Genomic DNA, 16,787 nt, shown 5'->3' with positions numbered 1-16,787 from the left:
CTGATTGAAAAAAATCCACTTTGCATTCAAAGGTGAATAAATGTGCCCCTACACTAATAATGACATGAATGTGATTGTCATTTTGGTAAAAGTATCTGCATTGTACTACAACCTCTGTGAAGGTTGTTTCCTGCCTTATGCTGGTGAATTTCCACCATAATTTGTAGCTTTCCTTGACAAGTCAGAAAGTGTTTTCCTAAATAAACCTTTAGTCCTTGGGAACCAGGAGAAGATGAATTTGATTCTTTTGAAATCCTCAGACAAGGGACTGGAAGCCCTCTCCTCAAAGAAGAACCATTGGGCTTTCTGATTTATTGCATCTGAACAGATGTCTCAGTAATTATGAAAGCTCAATTAGCTTCCAAATACAAAGTTTTCCTCTTCTTTTATTCACAGGAATAAAAGTACAACTGAAAGAGCAACAAGTATAGGGAAGTCTCTGTGACAGGTTGCCATGTGACACACAATCTCAAACATCTCCGTATGAAATGGCAGCTTAAATTATAGGAATACTTTGAAGAGAATATTTGTAGGTAACAAAGTTGTTGCAGCTTGAAATTTTGTTGCTGTCAATTCCAACTACTTCTCATTCTATTCATCTTTCCCCACCATTCATACCCATATAAAATGAGCTGATGCAAAGAAGAAATGTTTTTTGTTATGCAAATAAAAGAGCTGAGTTGCTCTTATCACCCCAATCCTCTGACCACTGAGCATGTAAGGGTTGCTCCCCCCTCCCCCAGATATTTCTTAGTTTTGCAACTCATGGGGTTATTATAAATTTAATGATCATTTCCATGTATGGATGGCACAGTTCTTAGTATATAAGAAGTGATAGTTTAGAAATGAAAGCAGTTATTACTATGTATAACAATTGCATTTTATACAATAAAAAGACGAAAGAGAAGAAGAGAATGATAATAATAATTAAAAGTGGCAACAGCCTATTATAGACAAAGGAGAAAGAGTAAAATTATAGTTCTCATCTGTTTCTCCACCAGGATATATTATATTGGTATGTTGCATATTATGACTTTTTTTTCTCATTCCTCATGCTATTCTGGTTTTTTTTAAATCAGAATTAAATTATCTGCATGTAGGCAAGAAACTTTAACCAAATTATTATAGAGTAAAAAAATAATTGGTTAGGTTAGTTTCTACTGAATCTCACCATCATAGGACCCTAATCAGACTGCAATCATGTTATGCATCCCCCTGGGGCAAAAAACACCCCTACTATCTATTTATTCTTTTATTTTATACTTACACTCTTCAGCTATTGCAACTGGACAGCCCTTGTGTTATGATTGATCAACACTTCTTGATTTCTCTTTGGTTGCCTTGGGCTATATAAAACAGCGCATGGGAAGCAAGATGTATATAAGCAACGTGACAGCTGCTATCCTTGTTTGCAATTCAGATGCCAGGCCAATTTCTCCTCTCACCTTGACCCGTCCTTGCTTCTGCTTTTGAAACTTGTCTTTTGTGTGTTCTCACCATGGTCTGATTCTGAGTTTTCTTTATTTGCGAGCTTCCCAAATTCTTGTTCCTACCCAAGTATTATGGTTTGTCTGTGCTCCCAGTTTGCCTTTCATCATCAGTTCTTAATTTGATGTTCTGATTGTTCTTTAATCCTTCAAATCTGTAACCTGAATAGGTATGCATGACTGACTCCAATAAATATTCCTTATAGACTGAAGAAAATATTTTAATATGTCAGATTTTTAAACATCCATGTTCCTTTTTCCCAATATGCTTTTTCTTCCAGTAATTCTTCAACAGAAGACACACTAAAAAGAAATAAATAATTAACACAATTCTTCTTTATATCAACACTCATTAAAACTGGACTTTAATTTTTGCATAAAATAAGAAAAACCTAAATACAAGAGTCATTATTCTAGGTCAAGTAAACATGATTTGTTTTGGCCCCTGGAGCAATTTTGTGAATATTTTTAAAGAAAATATGTATTTTTCAATAATAGACAGGATCCCACAAACTTCAGATATCAGTTAGAAGATTTATGGAAAGAACAATATGTATCTTTAAACATCAAAGTAATTCTTGCTCTTTATAAAAGTAGTAATTCTTGCTCTTCATTATAACTTTTCATAGTTTTCCTTTTGATCCTCTTTTCTCTCTTTATGGACCCAGTCCAGTTGCACTGATCAAAGCCAAGGTTGCCAGTTCCATCCTGGAGGCCCAAAGCCTCAGCTTTTGTTCTAAACATTCTCAACATCCCATGTGCCAAAAGGTTCATGGGAAAACTACCACTACAGGATGACTAGCCTTGCAGTGGGCATTGAAGCAGCAAACTCACATGCTAGCTTTATTATGCTAGCTTTATTATGCCTATTTATGATGTCCTGCTGGTTAGAGAGGCTACATTCTTCAAGTACATGAAAGGAAAGTACACAAAAGAAGTTTGAGGTTTGTTCTGTAATGTTCCAAAGGGCAGGACACAGAACAATGGTTTTAAGTTCATTTCAGTTACAGTACGGAAGATTCCAATTGAGTGGGTTTAAAAAATATCCCCAACTTCATACATTATTGAACAGTTGGAGCAGTTCTATAAGGGTTGGATAACCATACTGGATGGTTAGGGTTTCTGCACCTAACAGAGGGTTGGAGACTTGATACCCTTAATATCCTTTCTAATATATGATTATATATTAGACGACCACAAAAAAGAAACTCAGCATTAATAAAGTTTACATGTTAAGTAGCCAATTCCAAGGTCATAGAATAGATAAAACATCTTCATAAGAAATGATCCTTTTCCTGACTAGGATTTCTATTTGCCATTGAAAAGGAAAGCACTTTTTAAAATGGTAATGATGGATTTATATCCCATCTTTCTCCCATTCCCCTAGAAACAATACAAATTCCTCACTTGATAAAAAGCAGTGTTAAATTGTTGTTAAATAAAGGTGAATATTGGAAGGGGGGAAAGATCTACAAACTGTATTTTGGGGTTCTATGAGTGTTTATTTAACCTTTTCTCTGATCCACATTTTTCCTATCCTACAAAATGCAAAGTATACCATTCACTTTCATTCTACTCTTTATACTTGTAGCCAGAACATTATTTGCAACAAACATTGTCTGAAACAAACATAATATCATTACCAATGGACATGCTCAGAAGATAATGCCAAAGCTGTCAGTTATGTGCTTGCATTCACTTCTCCTGATCTTTGAAAGCTGAGAGTATGCTCAGGACACCAGGGGCCAGTCACTGATTCCTAGTAAGTGATTATAAACATTACCATTCAATTATTGCTCCTCCAGTCCATATGGAATGGGGAAAATCAAATCAAACTACTTGCTTGTCCCCCTTAAATTTTCAGTATATATGTATTTTGTTTGGCCATTAAAACAAGCCAAAGTCCTAAGTTGTTGCAACAAAGTAAAGTAACTTGATAAAGAGTTTATTCTTCCTGCTTACTGTTGTGGTTGAAGCAAGTCAGCTCGGCTGCCTAGGAAGAAGGTTTGTTTGCACACAAGGGTGGCTAACAATAGTAGCCACAATGATTATAAGGTGTGCTGTAACTACTACTGCATTTTGATTTATTTTTTTTACCATACCCTGCACTCTCCTGGTTCTAGGTTATCACAAAAACTCAGTGGCAATGTAAGATCAGTAATAAAGCCCTGGGTTATTTGTTGCTATTGCTTTTACTGCAATGTACCGAAGTAGTTGTTCCAGATATTCTGAGTTATGGTGAACCTTAAAAAGAAATCTAGAAGTTGAGGTAGCATAAACATGCTCTTCATAGTGATGCCTTGTAATAATTAATCTGAGGGTTCATGGTGCTCTCTGAGCTTGATTGTTTTCTTTCAGATGTTTCATTACCCAAACTAGGTAATAACATGCAGCACCTAATTTGGGTAATGAAATATCTGCAAGAAAACAGTCAAGCTCAGAGAGCACCAAGGACCATTCATTTCAACCCTGAGCTACAAATATTCTCCTTTATTGATAACTATTCTTCATAAGGTATTTACTACATAATTCTGCACCTCAATAGTCATATCTAACCCTCAAAACTTATAACCTATCACCAGGTTGATTTGATATCCAAAGCCAGAGATAGAAATCAACATGATGAAATAAGAACCACAAAAAGCAACTTCTTCAATAACTTTCAGTGAAATTCCTTTATCAATCAGCTCTGGTTGACTATAGCTTTCATCTCTTTCTCCTCAAACTAGCTAAACTATGAATTCCAATAAAACATGTGATATTTCCATTGTTGATACCTGGAATGAGCATTTTGAGGAACATTCCCAATTTTGCCTGCTTTCAGCAAAGATATATGAGTCTCTGAAATTTTGTTTTGAATCTTGCTATATGTTGAGAAAAAATAAAAGCCAATCATGTTGACTTTCACAAAGAAAATCCATTTCGTTCTTTAGTTATCTAAAGGTCTTTAATTCTTGAATAAAATGTATAAGCACGAGCTTATCTGTTTGTTAATCTGATACCACACTATTCCTAAACAATATATATTCATGTTTAAAAAATTAAAAATAGAATAGAAGATAACTGATTCACAGAATATAGATTCAGCCAAACTTTCATATGTTTATTTCTCACTTTGAAGTACACAATGTGCTTCTTTGGCAGGAAGCTATGAAACAACTGCCGAAAAACACGGAGATCTGATATTGAATAAACTGTTTAGCAACTTGCTGAAACCCAAATAGTTAAGCAATGATTTGATATGTAAACTGTCTAAATGTAATGTGAGAACAAAGCCTGTCTTGAAATTCAATATAATTTCTGAGATTATCATCAAGGCTCCAAAGTAGCAAACTGATTAAGGTTAAAAGGAAGCATGCAAACATAGACTATTGGAAAATACTTTGTGCATTCCTCATTGTTGCTAACGGTGGCCTCTGGCCAGATGAGACATTGCACACCAAAAATAAACAATATTAAAAAAGCAAAAACAAGTGATTTTGATAAAAATTCACATTATTTAAAAAACAAATTATCATAAAAAAATGAAATATTCTGACAGAAAGCATTCATTCATTTACTTATTTGGTACTTTAAAACTACAAATTTGTCCTTAATGTGACATTAAAACAGACTTTAACAATCTGGTACATGATATAACAGACATCATCCAGGTTAGCATCCAAAGATTTTGGTGGGATATGCTGTTCAGTCCTTATACAGTGTAGAAAGTTAGCACCCACCCCTCTCCAAGAAGAATGAAATATTCTAGGAAATATGAAAAAGGCAGAATATTTTATTTCCCTGGATGAGAAGAGGAGAAACGTGTTTTTAAAGACAAAGCAGTTCCCTGCCCCTCCTCCAGCTCCAGGGTGATGGGATTAAGACATGGCCCTTAAGACATGATAGGATTAGCCCTTCTTTTTTTATCACATGGCACCTGGAAAGATTACATCACCCAGCAAGATTCAACCAAGCTACCCCTGCATGGGTACCCCCATGGGAGTCTGACAACCAGTCAGGATACATTTCTTGCCACGGAAACAGGAAAGCAAGTTCAAAGCCCAATAGAGGTTATAAATCTCTCTCCGTCTCTCACCCATGTGCTTTTTTTGCTCAGGGACCCATGTGGTCCTGTCCACCATTAAACCAGAAGTGATATTCAGCAGGTTCTGACCAGTTCTGGACAATGGGTAGCAGAAATTTTGAGTAATTTGGAGAACTGGCCCCACCCCATCTATTCTCTCCTCCCAAGTCCCAGCTGACTGGCTGGGTCTTCTTTTGTTGCCCTGCACAGGAGAATGGAACTGGAAAGCAGGTTAGTGGGGTGAGGTGGTAATGGGATTTTGCAGTAACTTTCCCCTGTCATGCCCACAAATCCACACCCGCAAATCCACACCCACTAAGCCATGCCACGCCCACCAAGTCATGCCCACAGAATTGGTAGTAAAAAAATTTGAATCCCACCACTGCATTAAACCATCTTTCCAAGCAGTCTCCATGTTTCCAGTGTCTTTCTTCCCACTTGGAACTGAACCCAGGTGAACATTTCTTTCAACAACAGAAAAGGAAGACAACTATGGGGGATAGAATAATGCTTCCTTCTTATATCAGGTTTAAAAACAAGATTTAATCCTTTATATCCACACCATTTTATGAATAGAATTCCTCACTCACTGCATTTTCAAATTTTGATACAAATATCTATTCATTGATTATGTCACACAACTGAATCTAACCAATATAGAAAACAATGGTTACAACCAGTGCAACCATTATAATAAAATTATGAACAATGAAGCAATAAATATGTAATTCAAGTTAAAAATTAAAATTAATTATAGAAAAATAATTGTATAGAGAGCTGGGTATCTGTTAAAAGAATTTATATTCTGTAAGTCAGGTCTCACTGTCATCTTTATTCTGTTTCTTAGATGCAAGAAGCATTTCTATCTACAATAATTCTTTTTCCTACTACTCTCCTTTTATTTTACACACAGAGGTATAGTCACATACATATAAGCTGTTAGAAATTGAAAGACAGAATAATCAGAAGTGCATAAATATGTGCAGCAGCTATTCAGAGTGTTAACAGGTATTTTTTTACCTTCAGGATTTTTTTCCCACAGCATCCTAAGGAATCCATAAACATTGGTAATACTCTTGTATGCATTTGAAGATTCTAATATTCTCAGGAATCTACAGATCAATATATATCACAACATTGTAATTGTTCAATTTGGTATAGCAGCATCCATTGCAGTGGTGCATTTCAAAATAGTTTATCACCGGTTCGGTGGGTATGGCTTGGTGGGTGCACTGTGCATGCACACACACACTTTGTACACACATGTGCCAAATGCGTACTTTGCACATGTGCAGAGGCTTTCCATCTCACCTCCTGCAATCCTGCACTCTCCCTGTTGCTTCAACAGCTGACACGCAGCAATCTGCTGTGCCGTGCAAAGCAGCTGTGCTTCAAAAGCAGGGAATAAAGGTCAGTATGGGAACCTGGGTGGGTCGGTGGGCCCAACAGCAGCGCCTGCAGCTCCTCAGAGAGAACCAGTTCGGTCTCTGCCAATCTTCAGCGCTACCGGTACTTCGGAACCAGGCTGAACCGGTAGAATACCACCCCTGATCCATTGGAAGGAATCCATTGGAAGGAAAAATCCACATGTAAAGTTTTTGCATAAAATTTCCTGTCAGGTATAATTTTTGAGACACAACATCCAATAGAAGAGAATATATGTAGTCCGATTAAATGTAGTCCTTAGCTAAGGTTCTTTGGGCTACTGGAAATGGTCTTGGGCATATTTTAGTTAAAGACTTGAAAAATGCCAGTTGATTTTAACTTTGTTCATAGATGGTATTCTAAACTAATTGCAGAGCTCTGAAACAGGAAATGGCAGCTGATTGCCTGTCCTGGCATAAGCTCTCCTGTTATAGTTTTATATACTAGATGTGTTTCAGGAATAGAAAAATACAGTTCTGCAAAAATTAAAAACATGTCAGTTGAAGGCCAATTTTTGCACCCACATAGTCTTGATTGGACTGGTAGTATCTCTAAAATTGTGTAGAATATGGTGCTCCAGTTACTTTTAGGAATGTGCTTGCATCCTGCACAAAGCAAACACAAATGTTATCTTTGTTTATATCTGGTTTTTATGTTTGTGTATGCATGCCTTCCTTTAATCTTCTCCATATGCCAAGGCTGCACCAGCCAACTTCTTCTATTTGTTCAGTTTTTTTTAAAGAGTTTTTTTAAAAAAACAAACATACACATACAAAATATAAAACCACCTTCCATTTTATATACATACAGTGTGTCAGTTGGTTACAAATCTTTTGTGCTATCCTTTTGTAGTCATTACTCACAGTTTATATCAATTTTCACATTGTCAAACTAACATATGCTTATATATTTATCAGTTATTAATCATCCATGACTAAACTATTTATTCCATCATTTTATACAAGATATTCCAAATTTTATCTTAAAATTTATGTTATACTTTCAACCAATGGTTATATATGTCTATATTATGTTTTATATCAGTCTATTAAATTTCTATCACAGAATTGTCTAGTCTATTACATTACCATGTCTTTTTATCCAACCATTGATAAAACAAATCCCATATCATATAAAATTGTTTATCTTCTTGTTCTCTAATTTCAAATGTCGATTTACTCATTTCAGCACAGTCCATAATTTTCTTAATAACTTCCTCCTGCATAGGTATTTTATCATTTTTCCAATTCTTAGCAAATACAATCCTAGCCACTGTTAAAACATTTACAATCAAATATTTCAACTCTTTGTTATATATTTCCGGTATAATTCCCAATAAAAAGATCTCTGGTTTAAAGTCTATATATTGTTTTATCATTTTTTCCAACCATATGTGGATTTTAGTCCAATATTTTTTGCATCCGAACATGTCCACCACATATGGTAGTATGAACCAGGTATCTGATGACATTTCCAACATTTATACAAATTTTCTTTATATGCAGTTGACATTGTCATTTTATAATTTTGAGACCACAATTTTTGCCATTTTTCTAAATCAATCCAATATCCAAAATTTTTTCCCCAAGCAATCATCGCTTCTTTAACTTGTTCCTCCTCCAATTTAAGTTCTAATAAATGTCCATAAAGTTTTTTAATTACTTTTTCATCAGTACCCATCAAGATTTTATCTAAATCAGTCAACTTATCATAACTACCGTTTTAACATTTTTATCAAATCTAGATTGTATTTGCAAATACGAACACCTAATTTGTTCAGTTTTGATAACCTCTTCTTCTCAAACATTTTTCCATTTCCCATTTCTCTATCATTTATGGGCCAGATGTAATTCTGAGGATATAATCCTATATATAATTCATTTAAGGATATAGACATATTCTTACACACTGATCCTCTTTGTATAATAGCCATTAAAGCTGAAATGTTTTGGAAGAAAGTGCACTTTTGGTCTCAATGAATGCATTGATTAATTTCAGTAAAATACATTACAAAGCTATAACCCCCTTAAAATTGTCAAAATAAGTATCCATATGAGTTTCAGAATGTGCATTTATGTGGGAATAAGTATGCAGGGCTTTGTTTACTTTGTTTGTACACTTCTTCTGAGAGTGATCAATATGAATATTTTTTAAAATAATTTTTTTTATTTTTAGACAAACATACACAAACAAAACATAAAAACATTAAACCATCTTCCAATTGTATACATACAGTGTGTCGGTTGGTTACAATTTTTTGTGCATCTTCTCCATAGTCCTCACTTACAATTATTTGTCTATATTCTCATATTATCAATCAAATATTTCTGAATACTTTGTTATCATTGTTAATCATTCATTTGACTAAAATATTATTCCTTAATGTAATGCGAGATGTTCCATATTTTTAAATTGGTTTATATTATAACAATTCATATTATCATCCTAAATCCATCCAATAATAATAGCATCTTTATATTTATATTCTATGTAATTCTATTCTCCTTATACTGTATAATTCGACATATTTCATTACCCTATTTTATTTTCTAACCATTGATAAAATAGATCCCTCATCAATATGAATATTTAGTATCAAATTTTAACCATTCTTGCCAATGTTTTAAATTTTTATATTCAGTTATTATGTTTTTAACCTTTTATCTGTATAGGGTTTAAAAGAATGAATAAAGGCTTCTTCTGGGATCGGCATTACAATTTTTGCACATTTTGTCTCTGTGAAAAGCATGAAACCACAACTTTGCTTTGAGCATTTGCACTGAAACAGTGATTGGAAGCTAATTTAAAAGCTAAGCAGTGCTGGGCATGGTTAGTACTTCAATGGAGCAATTCAAAGGAACAGCAACACTATTAGCTAAACTGAGAAGCTCAGAAAAAGGCAACGGCAAACAATTCTGCAACATTGCCAGCAAAACACCCTCTAAGCAGTAAGTAGGATCTGAGCTTGACTCCGGGACATCTTTCCCTTGTTTGAGAATTACCAGTGACCCTGATTCTTCTATAGTGTATTGATTGATGTATTAATTTGGATGGCCCTTGTTTGCATTTTAATATCTTAATTGTTAAAAAAAGCATGAGTATGAGTAAAATCCTTATTCTTTTGTAACTTAAATTCCTATGGCAAAACAATATTACAAGAGCATATTAAGAATTAAACAATAAATACATTTGTAGCTAATTCAGGCATATATGTACTGAATGGTATCTGCCAACATCTTTTCCTATGCTAAAAAGCTTCAGGGGAAAAATACAAATTTGGCATACACTACTAAAACATACACAACAGGTAGCTGTTTTAAAATATAGCAAAATCTTGTACTGAAAATATTCATGCAGAAAGAATGAGATCTATAAAGTAGCAATAAAAAGTTTTCTTCTGAAAAACTTCGTCTTCGGTGCTCTTTGAGTTTGGCTGTTTGCTTACAGATGTTTCACTATTCCAGTAAGTGACTTCATCAGTGCTAGTGAGTGCAAAGCTTGCTCCTTGTTTCTGTACAGTAATTTGCCCTGCCAGTGTTAATGAGGAATGTGGGTTTTTTTCCTTGATAGTTCCTTGATTAGGGCATTTTTTCTGCTTTACAGGTAGCCCTCAACCTACAACTGTAATGGAGTTTGCTGATTATAGTCACAAGTAATATCAATTGTTAACACATTTTTTGGCTCAGTATTTGTAAACAGCAATGGATCATGCCCAGCATTTCCTAGCCGAACCACAGATAACTACAGTGATCTAATACATATCGATTTTACAGAAGACAATGTTGAAAAAGCACTACGCAATCTAAAACCATCCCTATCTATTGGACCGGATGGAATATGTGCCTATTTCTTAAAAAAGTTATCCACTGCCATAGCCAAACCTCTAAGCATAATCTTTGAAAAATCTTTCAGGACCAGTTCCTTGCGTAACCTATGGTCACAAGCCACAGTCATCCCCATCTTCAAAAAGGGAGACCCTTGCCTAGTTGAAAATTACAGACCAATCTCCTTATGCTGCGTCACCTGTAAAGTCATGGAATCAATTATTAACCAATCCATCATCCTCCACTTAGAGACAAACAACCTACTCTCCAATAAACAATTTGGTTTCAGAAAAAAACTATCCTGTAATCTGCAACTCTTACACTGCAAAAACATATGGACTACACAACTTGATCAGGGCAAAACAATAGATGCAATCTACATAGACTTCTGTAAAGCCTTTGATTCAGTGGTACATGACAAACTACTACTAAAAATAAAATCCTATGGTATCTCTGGACAACTGCATAACTGGATAGAAGCATTCCTGTCAAACAGACAACAAATGGTCAAAACTGGGAGTGTCCTATCAAATTCTGTACCTGTCAATAGTGGTGTCCCCCAAGGCAGTGTTCTAGGACCAACTCTCTTCATACTCTACATAAATGACCTCTGTGATCATATTAAGAGCAACTGCGTTCTTTTCGCTGATGATGTAAAGCTGTTCAATACCACAGACAATACTGCTACCCTTCAAGAAGATCTTGACTGTGTATCAGAATGGTCAAACAAATGGCAACTTCAAATCTCAACAAATAAATGCTCTGTCTTACATATTGTTAAAAAAAATCCGAAAATAAAATACAAGCTGAATAGTCAAGATCTTGTTGATGATCCAAGCTCTGTAAAGGACCTTGGAATACTCACCTCTAATGATCTAAGTGCTAGTGCCCACTGCAACTACATAGCCAAAAAGGCATTAAGAGTTGTTAACCTAATCTTACGTAGCTTTTTCTCTGGTAATATCACACTACTAACTAGAGCATACAAAACATTTGCTAGACCAATACTCGAATACAGCTCATCAGTCTGGAACCCACATTACGTATCTGATATTAGCACAATTGAGAAAGTCCAGAAATATTTCACAAGAAGAGTTCTCCACTCCTCTACTCGTTGTAGAATACCTTATGCCACCAGACTTGAAATTCTAGAACTAGAAAACCTTGAATTACGCCGTCTTCGGTCTGATTTAAGCATGGTATATAAAATCATACATTGCAATGTCCTACCTGTCAATGAATACTTCAGCTTCAACCATAACAACACAAGAGCACACAACAGATACAAACTCAAGGTTAACCGCACCAAGCTTGACTGCAGGAAATACGACTTTAGCAACAGAGTGGTCAATGTCTGGAATACTCTACCCGACTCTGTAGTTTCTTCCCCAAACCCCAAAAACTTTAACCTTAGACTGTCTACTATTGACCTCACCCCTTTCCTAAGAGGTCTGTAGGGGGCGTGCATAAGCGCACCAACGTGCCTACCGTCCCTGTCCTATTGTTTCTTTTATTTTTCTTTTATTTTTCTTATATGTACTCATTTCATGTATTCATAATTATGTATACACTTTTACTTATCTCGTAAACAATTGACAAATAAATAAATAAAAATAAAAATAAATAAATGAGACAAACTTGTTTAACAACTTCCACTGCCTGCTCTCTCTGATGCCACCATAAAATGAATTCCTAGGTCATTAAGTAAGCACAGGGTACCTTATGAGTGGGGGAGGCTCAGGGAGGCTTGGCACCCAGCTGAATCCATAAAGAAGGCAGGCAAGTATCAAAAGCTTTGCAAAGCCAAAAAAAATTAATTAATGTAGAGATCGGCTGCCTGCATCCCCAAGGCTTCCTTGAGATACCCAGGGCAGTATTATCAATCTGGTACAATCAGTTGGCTATTGAATTTCTGCAGGGGCCATCTCAGAACCTTACCTATCCAACTCAATGCAGTGCTACAGAACAGACCTACATGCTACAGAACCAGAGATCCTATCATAGGAATGCTTCAGTTAAGCCCTGCCTTTCTATCTGACATCATGGAAATAATATCACTTTCTGCAGGTAGCTGCACTTTCAGCTCAGCTCAGGGAATGTGGAAGCTAGGCCCCATCCATGCTCTTTTATTTTATTTATTTATTTTATTTGGTTTGTCAATTGCTTACAAGATAATAGGTATAAGTAAAAACATAGTTATGAATACATGGATACATATAAGAAAAATAAAAGAAACAAAAGGACACGGACAGTAGGCATGCTGGTCTGCTTATGCACACCCCCTACAGACCTCTTAGGAAAGGGGTGGGGTCAATAGTAGACAGTCTAAGGTTAACGTTTTTGGGGTTTGGGGAAGAAACCACAGAGTCAGGTAGAGTATTCCAGACATTGACCACTCTGTTGCTGAAGTCGTATTTCCTGCAATCAAGTTTGGTGAGATTAACTTTGAGTTTGTCTCTATTATTTGCTCTTGTGTTGTTATGGTTGAAGCTGATTGGACCGAAGGTGGCGTAGTTCTAGGTTTTCTAGGTCTAGAATTTCGAGTCTGGTGGCATAAGGTATTCTGCAATGAGTAGAGGAGTGGAGAACTCTTCTTGTGAAATATTTCTGGACTTTCTGAACTGTGTTAATATCAGATACGTAATGTGGGTTCCAGACTGATGAGCTGCGTTCGAGTATTGGTTTAGCAAATGTTTTGTATGTTCTAGTTATTAGTGTAATATTACCAGAGAAAAAGCTACATAAGATTAGGTTAACAACTCTTAAGCCTTTTTGGCTATGTAGTTACAGCGGGCTCTAGCACTTAAGTCATTTGAGACTCCAAGATCCTTGACAGAGTTGTCTTTTCATTGTCTTTTCACTCCTCCCCCACTCTAGCTGGAACTTCCATCACAATATGGAAGGAGCAAGCATTCTTAAGAATTGATCATGAATCTTGAATCTATGATGGATGACGAAGGCAATGAAGTTATGTCAATGGCAAATATATTTCCATACGTTTTGAGGAGCCATCTAATGCCCATCTGGTGGATATCTATTTACTCAAGGGGTAGTGTGCAAAATCGCAGCCTTGAGAATAATCAGAAGCTATTATTAACATTCATGTCAACTGATATAAAGATATAATTTGAATTCTACACTGGGATAGCCTGATAAATAAAATTGGTAAATCAAATATTTAACCTTATTCTAAAAGTGAATACATTTAATTATAACAGCAATAAGCAGACAGTTTGAAGAACTGAAGGACCAATGGAGAAAAATCTACCTGGGTGATTGCCAAGAGAAAACTGTAACTTGATGGCACATAATCATAATTATCATATTTAATTAATTTAACATTGACCCAATTCTGTGATTTTCTTGTAAAAAATACAGAGAATGCCATTGGTTGTATATTGTTTCAGAAAAGCTCAACAGTTTTTTTTTTCAAAGTAGTCTGAGAAATGTAGTTAGGCCTTTCTTTTTTATAGCTCTTTGTATTCATTTTATCACTACCTAGATAACAAGAAAAGAGCTCCTTTCCTCTCTACTGTCACATCAAATACAAAGAGATAAGTAGCTAATAGGACCATCTATCCTGCTATCCTATCTATAGGCTCTATCTATATACAAATGTGGTTCATGTTGACTTACGGCTACGAGACCTCTTATGTAATAATTGCTTACTGTAGTTTACTGTATACTGTATATATATACTGTGTATATGTATATGTATGAATATATATGTATATATGTATATGTGTGTGTGTATATATATATATATATATGGATCTTTGGTTGTTCGGGTTTTCTCCCGCGTAAGATTCGAAGTATCTAGGCAACGTTTCGATGAAGTCTCCCCCACCTGAACAGAACACACCTCCAGCCAATCAGAACACGGCCAAACCCCCTACCAATGAGAACACACCCCCACCCAATCAGAACACAGCCAAGCCCCCACCCAATCAAGTCCCACCCCCACTAGCAGTTAAAAGGAAGAAGCAGCTGCAATCTCACATTACTCTGAGAAGCACAGAGCCGGAGACAGAAGCCTGAAGATGATGAATGAGACTTCATCGAAACGTTGCCTAGATACTTCGAATCTTACGCGGGAGAAAACCCGAACAACCAAAGATCCACATACAAATACCCGCGAGAACCTCAGAAAACATATATATATATATATGTATATGTATATGTATATGTATATATACATACACACACTGTAGGTCTAAATCAGGCTTGTCCAACCTGCGGCCCAAGGGCCGCATGCGGCCCAGGTCACCTTGTAATGCGGCCCAGTGCCCACCCCAACCTTTGTGCCAGAGCCAGTGAGGAGGAGGAGGAGAAGCAGGCACAAGGCAGGGCGAGGCGAGCGCCAGGCCAAGGAGCAACAGAAAAAGCAGGCGCCGTCAGAGCGCCACCTCCTGCTGTTGCCACCACTGCCATCACCGCCGCTTCTGCCCCCGCTGCCACTTCTGCCCCTGCCGTCGCTGCCGCTTCTGCCCCCGCCGCCTCCGCTTCTGCCCCCGCCGCCACTGCCCCCGCCGCTGCTTCTGCCCCCGCCGCTGCTGCTGCTTCTGCCTTCCAGTCCTGCCTCATCCAGCTGGGCCATTTGCAGGAGGAGAGGTAGGCGCGAGGCGGGCGAGCTTTCTCCCCCCACCCCTGCAAAATTTGGCCGGAAAATAAACCATGATAAAAAAACCATGATAAAAAAACTGTGATAAAAAATAAATAATTTTTAATAAATAATTAATAATAAAAACATCTCACTAACTTCATTTCCAAATAAATTTAATATGTTAACTATGTTTTCTATGGTTTTTTTGGATGATCAGGTATTGTTACTGTTATTTTATTTTATGTGCGGCCCAAACCAAATTTTCATCTTCTAATGTGGCCCAGGGAAGGTGAAAGGTTGGACACCCCTGGTCTTAATGTATCTGTGGGGTGTTAATTCGTACTTCAGGAGTCTGCCATTTTCAATCATTGATTAAGAAAACAATATTTGTCTAAGATAGGTAAAGAGTTTTTCCGCTCTGCTTTCAATTAGTTGGGAATTTATTGTCCCCAACCACATGTCCATATATCAAATCCTCAATTCTCAATAATCTGGACAAAATCTCTCACTCTCTCTCTCTCTCCCTCCCTCCCTCCCCCCCCTTTCCACTTTTGTAGATAGATGTGCCACCATGGGCAATAATTTCAGCACAGGGAAACGTGCAGTATGAATTAGTCAACAAAGGCGCTTCTTACAGCTTACTTTGCATTTCTCCATTTGCAGCTAAGCCATAACAGATGCATATCCCTCAATAATAAAACTGATACTTTAAACATACAGAATTGGGCCTGGCCAACATTATATTGATGATGTTACACTCAGCAAATTCATGTTGATGTTCAATATCGTGTTAGAAATAAAATAGAATTCCGGGAACAGCAAAACAGAAGTGCCATAATGACAAACAGAAGCTTCCAGGCATCATGTTTGGAAAATTATTTGCCATGGAGGAATGTAATAGTTGGAGAAGTACATATTTCCCTGAATCCCAGTCAATTAGTAAAGCATGGCTGAAAGGTGTCCTGAGGCTGATTTCAGAGATTCAAGGGAGCAACAGGCCTCACATTTTCTTATTCCTGGCATATGTTGTCAACCAGACAATCAAACCCAGACTGAAATAAATACATTTATATAAGACACATTTACTTATTTACAATGTTTCAGTTAAACTGTCAGCAGTTTACAAGAGATGCATAATGACATAAAAACATGAAACATAGCCAAAAGAAATTCAGCTGACTCCTACATCTACATTCTTCAACCCCTGAAAGGTATATCTTTTCTAAAGGAATGCCACTTTCCATTCTGCATAAGGCAGCCTTCCTCAATTTGTCATCATCCAGATGCATTTGAATAGAAGTTCTATCACCCAACTTCAACAGCTAATGACCATGCTTGTAGGAAGGATTGCAATAGTTTCTGGAAGGTACTAGAATGGGGAA

This window comes from Pseudonaja textilis, chromosome 7, assembly GCF_049901715.1.
Source record: "Pseudonaja textilis isolate UNSWEBS1 chromosome 7, rPseTex1.2, whole genome shotgun sequence".
NCBI lineage: Eukaryota > Metazoa > Chordata > Lepidosauria > Squamata > Elapidae > Pseudonaja > Pseudonaja textilis.
The sequence above is the reverse complement of the archived record's forward strand: the minus strand, read 5'-3'. Positions refer to the sequence as shown.